An 11,487-nucleotide genomic window follows, 5' to 3' on the forward strand; every position below is an offset into this window, starting at 1 on the left:
GGGGAAAGATAATAAAGAAAAAAAAAATTGTCACTAATATATTTATTAAAGTTAGTGGGAAATCTAACGGTTTAACTTGCAAATCATAAATACTAATAGGTAAATGGAGACAGTTGATTATTAGACCAGATGGTTGATTGGTTGGGTTTTATTGGCGCATTAGCAACTAAGGCTATAATGCGCCATTAGTCCAGATGATTATCAGTCAAACATGTCTGGTATATAAATTAGTTACACAAAGCAAATGGCCAAAGTGTAGGACACTTTGTTAGCAGAGCCAGAAGCTTCCACAAATGTGTGAGGTAATGATAATCAGAAAGCTTGGCACATGGTATATCTGACATCCCAAAGATTCCAAACGTTTGGTCCTCTTCTTTAAAAATTTTTTATTGGTTGCATTTACCAATTTTTTTTTTTTTTTTTTAATTATGTTGAACAAAAATGTTTGCAATGGAGCTAAAAATAATTTCAAATTAATGAAGTATTTTTGCATGAAACTGGCATTTTCAGTCTAAAATTCAATTTAAAATTCAAATTGCCGAATTTAAAAATATTGGGGTTCATATTGACAAGGTTTTGTTGTATTTACTATATGTTCACTTTCTGAGAAAATATTTTTCAAATTAATATATAAAGATATTGACTAAAAATTACTTTGGGATCACCTGACTGGTCACCCTTGCCCTAGATTAATGGTGGCTAATGTAATCACTAAATGGAAACTGACAGGACAATGTTTCCATAACATTTTTCTGTCAGTGCTCACTGAATACTGTCAACCCGCTGGTTCAGAGAGGTCATATTAGTATGAAGAAAATATATAGAGAGTGAGCTGCATATATGGGATTTTGCAGAAAAGCTACAGCACACAACCCAATTACAACAGAATCAACTTCCAGTGCAAAACGCATTGTAATTGGTCCTGGAACTTTGGAAAGCTGTCATAGAGTAATGAATTGTGGTATGTAGTTTCTGATCTGATGGCCATGATTGGGTCTGGATACTGAGTGGATACTCAGAGAATGTTATTTAGTGAAGCATGACATCCCCGCTGAAAGTTTGCCGGCCACACTGTCATTATCTGGGATTGTTTCTTATGGTTTGGCTTGCATCATTGGCTGTTGTTCCTGGAACAATGAATGCCATGTAGTACAACTACAACTGACATTCTGGAAAATTCCACTCTTCCCACACTATGGAAGCAGTAGCATGGGAGAAAGGGCCCTTCCCTGCTTCAGCGTGACAATGCACCAGGTAGACAAATGATGCTTTTGCATCATTTGTCTGCTCAGATCCTTAACCTAAACCCCATTGAACACTTCTGATATGATATGGAACACTGACTTCGGTTTACCAACACACCTGCAATTGGTAACAAAATTAAATGCAGTGTTGTGGGGGGGAGAAAGTGTACCAAAATTCTGATTTTCTCTTAGTAAAAATTGCTTTGAAGTCCACGAATGGCAATCTAATGTTAATTAACATGTGGGCAGACATGTTCAGGAGTGTGTAACTGTGTGCATGGTTGGTTTTGGGCATCCCCTTGTGTATCAGGTCCTGGGTGTACCAGATGTGATGCATCCAGGAAACTTGTGGCAAAATGCTCCTGAAGTATGAGCTTGATGCACTAAATAGAAACCCAGTTCGCTCATAACTATTTACAGAAAGAAGCTATGTCTGACATGTACAGTGACTTTATGTAGCTTTCATAGCTTGTCGCCCCAGATTCAATTAACTATAATTAAATAATCTGATTAAATTTACTAATAATAATAATTATTATTATTATGGCCTAATTAAACACCTTAAGCTGCTGAATTATATAAATGTTTATGCAGTGGTTAACCCCTGGAATAAACACATGCAATTTACCAATTTTCTCATTGCCTGAAAATCCATCCTTCAACTATTTCTATTAATCATTTGGCATTTAGACAAAAATTATAGGCATACAAGTGTTATTTAATCCTATTTTTAATAAAATAAAATAAAAAACCTTTATTGAAGAAAGGGTATTTTGAGTTATGCTTTAGTGACCAGACTGGTTTTAGGGCATAAGAACTAAAAAAAAAAAAAAATTGAGTTCAGAATGGCAAAAAGTGGGATAATAGGGCATTCAATATATAAAATTCAGCAGATACAACTCACCTCAGCCGGACAATATAACAAACTTAATCACAAGCAGGAGTGATTAAGTTTGGTATTTTTATATATATCAGGAACAAACCGAAGTCAGATTTAGTTCGCTCATTCGTTTTGCTGCTTACCATGATATTTACGAATTGTGAAATACAGGAACTCTTAAAGAGCTATCAGTCTTCATATTTTAACTTGTTAATTATATTATTATTATTATTATTAGCTATATGGTGCAAAGAAGCCTGAGGCTTATGCTGCAACAGCCAAAAAAAAAAAAAAAAATTCCCTAGTTACCCTGAGAGAGAGAGAGAGAGAGACAAAAGTAGAAGGAAATCACCAAAAAAGAGAAGAATGATGATATCCAGCTCAGGACCCTCGATGTGGAAAGCCCATACTCACCAGATGTGTGCCCCTGGGGTTAATATATATATTAGTATAATGCACATAAGTTGTTGGTTAAACATTTGGTTGATTTGGTTTGTTAGTTGTGAAAATTAGAGGAAGGGCTATGATTAAGTTTCTGGTCCACTTGTGGTACGACTGGTTCTGCCCTATACGTAATATATATACTTTTAGTAACGTTTACTGCTTAATTGGTGTATTTTAATATGAATCAAGTCGACTGATTGAGTAGGGGAAGTTAGAAAAGGCCACAGATTACATATTATTATTATTATTATGGTGCAAGGAAGCCTGAGGCTTATGCTGCACCAGGAAGAAAAAAAAAGTTCCCCCTGAGAGGGGGGGAAGAGTCAAATGTAGAAGGGAATCACCAAGAAAGAGAAGAATGATGATATCCAGCTCGGGACCCTGGGTGTGCCAAGCCCATACTCACCAGATGTGAGCCCCCGGGGTTACTGTCAAGTGCAACCGAGGACTACATATAATGCATAACACTCAATACATAGTAGTTTGACATTTTTCTATGCCGAAGTGTCTACCAATCTTGTTGATATCGAAATTCAACGCATTTCATTCACTCAAATGCAAATTCCGAAAGTTCTCAAATCCGCTTCATCCTGAATATGCTATCTGTTATCCTGGTTTTTTTTAAAATAAGCTTCCTCTGAAACAAAAAGTGAAACCTTCTTTATTAAATTTTTATAATAAAAAAATAAATTTATAATTGCAGATCAAAATAATAATAAAAAAAAAAAGGATAACATACTCCAAAAGAACACTTCCCTAACGCATAACATACAGGATCATGAGCAGTAAGTAACAACTCTGAAAAAAAAAAAAAACGCCCAATTATAGCCCATGTCAAAATACACTTGTTCAAGAACGTGACTTAGCAAATAGATAAATGTCCGATTACGTTCTGCAGCAAATTCGAAGAAAAAAAAAAACATTTTTCTTTATCTGCCTTATATTTCAAACAGCGTGAAATTCTAAGCTGGAGCTGTTCCTAAGTTTTCCTCTTATTATTTTTATTTTCTTTTCTTCCTATGCATTTTTATTGCTCGACCAGGACGTAGCACTGCTTCAAATACCAGTACTTTACCTATGGGCATTACTAATACCTGGGAACTCATCAGAAACGTGAAGCGTCTACATTTTCAAAGACCATTTAAATAAAATGCCTCACTGCATAAAACATTTTAAATTCTGCAGGTCAAAAGAGAAGATGAATGAACGAAATACAACCCCGGGGCTCACATCTAGTGAGTATGTTCTTTTGGTGATTCCTTTTTACTACTGACTCTCTCTCTCTCTCTCTCTCTCTCTCAGGGTAAGTCAGAATTTTTTTTTTTTTTTTTGGCTGGTGCAATATAAGCCTCAGGCTTCCTTGCACCATATGGCTAGTAATAATAATAATAAAATAATAATAATGTCTGTTTTTTTTTTTTTTTTTTGTTTTTTTCATATAGACTAAGCAGACTGGCTTTAAATACTTATAATTTCAAGAAATAAAGATAATTATTTTGTTGATTTATTAATTATTTAATAATTTTAATTTCATTTCATTTTTAATTAATTCTAATAGTTTGTTTCAGACCATGAAAGACCGTCGCAGCGACTATGAAGCCAGTGCAATTGTTCGTCAAATGAAATGCCCTTGTGTTCCTCGTGCAGGAATAAGCCCTATGAATCAAAAAAAGGGACGGATTAAGGATTAAATATGCCCCCGGCCATATTTAAATTCGAAGTTCCTTTAATATATATATGAGGCCCCTCTTCGGGTGAGGCCCCCGGTCTTGGTCGATCTGGTCGTAGCATTAACGCGAACAGTTATCCTCCTGAAGCGATGAGACGTTCAGCAAAAGGCATACCTGATCATCCAATCCAGAATATTAGTTGGAACAATCCCAATGCATCAGTAACTTTTATGACGCCTTGCACACACACTGATAGACAAAAGCCTCATTGCTTCTCTATGCGCTTGGTATTTGGAATCATTAGAGTAAGTAAAGTTTGTTTAGGGTAAAACGGCACCAGGGGTTTCCCCAATCTCCGCGTTGTTTTCATTGTGGGTGTACCAGTTCACTGGAAATACCAGAGATTTAATCATTAGAGTATAGGCAAAATTTGATTTCTTCAAATGACAACACGTCTTTACAAACATCAGCAGTCTAGTTTATATGCCTTTTAGCCCGTATTCGCCAGGTTTTTTTCCTGCGAAACTGTTAACATTGGTTTTTTTCGGGGATTCCTACTCCAAATATTCATATTATGCAATTCCTTTTGTAATGTTCTCTCAGAAATCGACTGATGGGGTTCTTGGTTAACTGTTTGCGCTGGTTCTTTCTTGTTTGAAATCATTTTTCGTTTACTAGTCACCGATCACGAACACTTAGCACTTTCGACTTTAGTCTGCTGGCTACATTTCACGATGGCTCTAGATCGGTAATCTCCAAATTGGGGTGACCTAGGCAATACGTTAGGGTGCGTGAGCCGATCCGAGATCAAATTATTTATTTTTTTAATTATAGAAAGATTTTAGATTTTCAATAAATAGATAAATAATACAAATAAATTAAACTTTTCTATTATTTCATATACGCGATCAGACTTGTTTTAAAAATACACCATCATCATAGGTTGCCGTCCCATCTGGGGTTGACGATCCGCATCTGTCGTAAACATCACGAATTAATTGTTCCACATTTTTGCCTGTCCATTTCTTCAAATTATCCAGCCATGATATTCTTCTTTGAAGGCACTTTCAAATTCAATCCTCACTCGCGTAACTTAACAAGTATTGGTAAATCCTAACATTTACCAGTACTTGTTAAGAGCGCGTATCGTCACGGTCCTCCCCTCACCAGGTGGAAAAGGCCCGGGTTCGAATCCCGTCGATGACGCGAGGAACTTTAATGGACTTTTTTCACTCCGTGGCTGAGTTAGTCCGTCTCAAGCGTAGATAGCAAGGTTTTTCTCCCCAGAAACTGGGGTTTTTCCGTTTAGCAAAACAGGCAAATCGACCATAGAACACATGAAATTTACAGACACAAATACGGGTTAATGTATTCAAATACGGGAAAACTAAAGAAAAAAAAAATAAATAAAAGTACTTGTTAAGTAATCCTACTTTCAGTATTATTAGATCTTCTACTTTGAGTATTAATTGTATCAACGTGTACAATAATATATCACCTTTTGTGCCCTTAAAAGTTGCTTTGTACTGTACAATGTAATCAACTTTTGATTACATTGTAATTGTGAGGATTGGTAGATATATTCCCTGACAATAGAGTCGCCGACATCAACCAGCTCCTGTAGGACCAGTGCATTCTGCCTAGGGTGTTTCTAATGTGTTGTCTGATGCTCAAGATCTGGCGTTGAGGCTGACAGCGCAGAGCTTGATGTGCCTCCCAATTTAAATTCTTTGAGATAATATGATTCTGTGATAGTTATGTAAAAGTACACCGAGTGGACAGAAATCATGGGAACCTCCCTAGTAACGGGTAGGCCACCTTTCATCCAGTAAGGGCAGTCACATGGCGAGGGGTTGAGTCCATGAAAGCGGTCAACAGGTATTTCCATCCATGCTTACTGCACTACTGTCCATAATTCCGTTGCATTCCTGGGTATCTTTTTTTTTTATGAAAACCCCAAACACGAGAGGTATTAGAACCTATAGTACTTAGTACGGTGCTTGGGTTGGAGGTTGAGAAGACGAAAGAAGATATTTGTTGACATTAGACTTCGCGGGTACCACAGTGCTATCATCACCGTCCTCGTCACACTGGGTGGAAAAGGTCCGGGTTCGAATCCCGTTGATGAAGCGGGGAACTTTAACTAATGGGATTTTCTCACTCCGTTTGAGTTAGTAGATCTTAAGCGCAAGGTTTTCCCGCAGAAACTGGGTTTTTTTTCGTCCAGCAAAATAGGCAAATCGACTAGAGAATACACGCAATTAACAGATACAAATACTGGTTTACGTAATCAATTACGGGTAACCCTAATATAATAATAATCATTTCCCAGAGAACACCTACAAGGAACTCCAGAAAGTCGCAATCCTGAACGCCTGTAGGATAGTCAGAGAGTTCCTCGATCAACAGTAACACCAGACATTAAAACAACCCTGTGTACTTGGTAGCAGTACTCGTCACGGAGTGGAATCCGCCAATCAAGGAGAAATAATATAAAAACAACAATAATAATAATAATAATTCCTGAGTGGAGGATCCAAAACTCGAACGGATCTTTCCCCAGCATCCCAAAGATGCTCCATAGGATTCATGTCCAGTGAACGGGGAGGCATTCCATGGTAAAATCACCATGGTAAATTACCATTACCATTTCACTACCATGAAATTATAATTACCAGTGAAATAGTAATTTACCATTACCATTTCACTACCATGAAATGAAATGGTAATTTTACCATGTTCTTGTCACCACGGCTCTGTGAGGAGGCACATCGTACTGCTGGATGCACGATGATCATGAATGGATGCAAAAACTAAACTATTATACTTAAGCCACCCCGAATAATTAATTTCATCTGCCATGCTTATGTCTTATGTCTGTTAATTGCGTGGGTTCTATGGTCGATTTGTCTGTTTAGTGGACGAAAAACCCCAGTTGGGGAAAAAACCTTGCTACTATCTACGCCTGAAACCGACTAACTCAGCCACCGAGTGAAAATAAGCCCATTAAAGTTCCTCACGTCATCGACGGGATTCGATCCTGGGTCTTTTCCACCCGGTGTGGGGAGGACGGTGACGATGCCACTGTGCTACACGCGCGCCATGAAGGGATGCAGATGGTCTGCAAGGATGGACAAAAAACCGTTCATAGATGTGTCTAGACATACCGAAAGTCCCAACGTGTGCCAGTTGAACCGTAATAATAATTCCTGATCACTGCATTTTTGACGTCATAAGTGGGCCACAAGAAGTACATAAAGTTACATCGCTGCACAGAATTGAGAAAAGCGAAAGCAAGAGTTGAATGTCAATCTACTTTATTTTCTCTGCATAACGGAAAGATAATATATGTTGCAAGGGACAATATGAAAAAAATAAATGAATAAATAAAAAATATCAGTTTTGATACTTAAGTGCGATAATTTTTGTTAATCATAACGTTCTGAAAAAATGAAGACAACATATTTATAGTTAACTATTTTATTACATTTTAAATGTTTTACGTGTAATTTGTAATCCAACTAATGTATACATTTATTTTTTAAATCTAATAATTTGGTTACTATAATTGAACAGAAATTAGCATTAGCATTAGCATTAATAGAGGCATATGATGCAAGAAAGCAAGCTTATTCAGCATCAGCCAAAAAAAAAAAAAAAAAACCCACTCCCATTTCACCCCTCTGTTCGTTCGGAATACCTGTCCAGTTGAGCTTTAAATTTGTTTAGGCTATCAACTTCAACAACAAGTGATGGAAGTCGGTTCCACCAACCAACCACCCGCTGGCCAAAGGCAAATTTCCGCACATCTATACGACATCCGTCCTTCCTCAATTTGAATTTATGCCCTCTGAGGTGATTATTCTGAGCAAGATGAAGAATCCCATTGGCATTGAGCATGCTCAAAACATTCAAAGCCTTATACACCTCTATCAGATCACCTCGCCGGTGCCTAGTCTCCAGACTCTGTAATTTGCAAAACTTAAGCCTTTCTTCGTAAGAGCAACCCTTTGTTCCATTCACTAATCTTGTTGCCCTTCTCTGTACCCGTTCCAGCAGTTCTACATCCTTCTTGAAATGAGGCCTCCAGATCTGTATACAGTACTCAAGATGTGGCCTAACCATTGCCTTATACAAGGGAATAATCACCTCCTTATCCCTGCTAGGAAAATTCCTGTATATCATTGACAAGACACCATGAGCTACTCTTGCAGCTCGTCTGCACTGCTCAGAGAACTTCATATCTGCCTGCACAATGACCCCCAGGTCCTTTTCATTCTCCACCACTGTCAGTGTAGTACCGCAGAGTTGATACGTTGCTCTGGGGTTACTGTTTCCCATATGTAGTACTTTACATTTGTCAATGTTAAACTTCATTTGCCACCTCTCAGCCCATCTGTTCAACCTTTCCAGATCCTGTTGCAGAAGCATAGCGTCAGTAGTGTCCTTAACGACCCTGCCAACCTTTGTATCATCTGCAAACTTGGACATTAAACTTGATATCCCATCATCAATATCATTCATAAACACCGAAAACAACAACGGACCCAACACTGAACCTTGAGGAACTCCACTAATAACATTAGTCCACGTTGAGCAGTGTCCATTGATTACCACTCTCTGTCTTCTGCCACTCAACCAACCCCTTATCCATAGCAGCAATTTGCCTCCAATGCCACACTGCTCCAATTTGTGCAGCAGTCTTCCATGTGCAACAGTATCAAAAGCCTTTCTAAGATCCAAATATATAATATCAAAGTTATTCCCTGCATCCAGTTCCTTTGTGACTACATCATAGTATCCAATCAAATTGGTCAGGCAAGACCTGCCCTTAACAAAACCATGCTGCGTCTGAGCTATAACTGAATTCTTGTCTAGATGATCCTGCAGTGCTTCTTTAACCAGTGCCTCCATTAATTTACCTGGAACAGAAGTTAAACTAACAGGTCTATAATTACTTGTGTCAGCCTTTGATCCTCCTTTGTGAATTGGGGTTACATTTGCACATCTCCAGTCTATGGGTACCTCCCCTGAGTCCAAAGAAGCTCTTATAATTATGGCTAGGGGTTTGCATACATTTTATATTTTAAATTTAGCTCATTTTCAATATTCGAAGTTTACCTTTATGTGTTGTTTACGTAAACTACAAGAAGCATTTAAAACAAAAGAAATATTATTAACATCGCTGCTGTTGGCAATTACTGCTATCTGTTCTTAGATGTCAGTAATCTGATTGAAACTGTTCACCTTAACAGGAAGTTCCACTGACTTTGACTTTCCTAAATTATGAATTTCAGCGCTCTGTACAAATACAGACAACATCAATTCTTCACCAATAACGGCTGAATGGGCAATGAAAGGTGCTGGCCGAAATATTAAATATAAAAACACAATAGTAACTTGCCAGCATTCAGGTGCTGTATGCCTTATTCAGGCACTCTGCTAGTTTGGGAGCGTAGAAAATTCTCGAGCTTTTTCATAATCATGTTTTCTCTTCCGAATTTCGCTTTACTTATTATTAGCATCTCATAGACGATTGTTATTAGCTTTTACAACTAAGGATAACTCAGTCCGCGTACACAGGCCTATAGTTTATCAAAAGTTGCATATAATTAAATTTTGTGTATTTATCTACACTAAAAGTTTCAATAAATAAAATTAATATTACGTATCGCACAAATATTGAGATTTTTTGATTTCTTAAACAAGTATGCACGCACTTTTCTTCAGTGTATCCAATATAAGAAAGAATTAAGATAACTGCTATTAAAGTACGACAAACGTATTTTGGCAAACTTACCTATGAATGTTCAGATGGCACAAAGTCTTTCCTTGGTATAGCTTTCAACCATTTGTTAGTTAAAACAGTATCCTTCAATGGAAATCCAAAGAGTTGTACTTTTGGACCACCTTTATAATTTCCACGGCATCCAGGAACACAACATTTTCCAGGCATTATTAAAAACTTCAAAGCACTTTTATGAGATGAAATAACACAAGACACAGCCGCATTGAAACAACAATGAACAAAGGCAACGAAGGGGTTTAAGCTCTATCTACTAAAATTATTGTAGTTCTTGACCTTTACCCTTCGGCCCACTTTGAACAACGAATTAGCCCACTGATGACGTAGTGATAATTATTATTAAGGTGGCGACGGTTGAACACGCCCAAGACCATTACCGAACATCCACCTGCCTGAACAGTTCCTTGTTGACATGACGGGTGTATAGTTTCATGCAGTTTTCGCCAGATACGCACCCTCCTGTCCGGTCGAAATAACTGGAACCGGGACTAGCAGACCCGTCTCCAATCATCCAAGGTCCAGTGCCAATGTTCTTTCTCCCAGTTGAAGTGTAGAGTCCTGTGTCATGGTGTTAGCAATGGGACTCTGGTGAGTCGGCTGCTTCCCTAACCTATTGCGGCTAATGATCGCCTGGTGGTCTTGGTGGAGACGTTCCTGGCACCTCCCTCGTTTAAGTTGGCGGTGATTTGTGCCACTATCACTCTCCGGTTGCTGGGCCCAGCTTGAGACATTGGCAAACCATGCACTCCAAATCCTCCAGGACTGGGCAAAAACACACTGCTTGACCATATCACCATCAAAAACAAACTCTCTGCTTCTTAAAGGAACTCTCTGTATTACAAGACCACCACAGATTAAAATTGGAAACAAGACCATAAAGTTGTCAGAGCAACTGAAATATCTTGGCATAGTACTAGATAGAAAACTCTCCTTCCAAGCTCATCTCAAATACATCAGAACCAAAGTGAGAAACTATACTGCCATGGTTGCTAGGATATCCCGTCGGGACTGGGGTCTCAGCAAGCGAACCCTCTCGTTGTACTACAAGGCTATCTTCATCCCTGTGATTACGTATGCAGCCGGAATTTGGTTTGGCAAGGCTACGACTGCAGTAAACAGACGAATCCTGGATTCCACTCAACGCACGGTCCTGCTCTCCATCTCTCGTGCCTGCTGCACTGTGAGTACTCACGCCCTCCAGGTCCTGGTGGGGGCCCTCCCCCTCGACCTGGAGGTGGTGAGAAATGGAATGTTGTATCATCTGTCTAAGGGCGTGTCTCAGACCTGCTTGGGATTCGAGCTGAATCTTACCAACAACCAAAAATTTGAGAAGAGGAGACTTCAAGCACACATGCAGTGGGTGTGGCAGGACCGCTGGACAAATTCAACCAAGGGGGAAATCACCAGGAGATTCATCCCAGATGTTAGCAGAATCTATCCAAA

The sequence above is a fragment of the Mastigoproctus giganteus genome, chromosome 1 (assembly GCF_048544385.1).
Source record: "Mastigoproctus giganteus isolate SK-2022 chromosome 1, ASM4854438v1, whole genome shotgun sequence".
In the NCBI taxonomy this organism is placed as follows: domain Eukaryota; kingdom Metazoa; phylum Arthropoda; class Arachnida; order Uropygi; family Thelyphonidae; genus Mastigoproctus; species Mastigoproctus giganteus.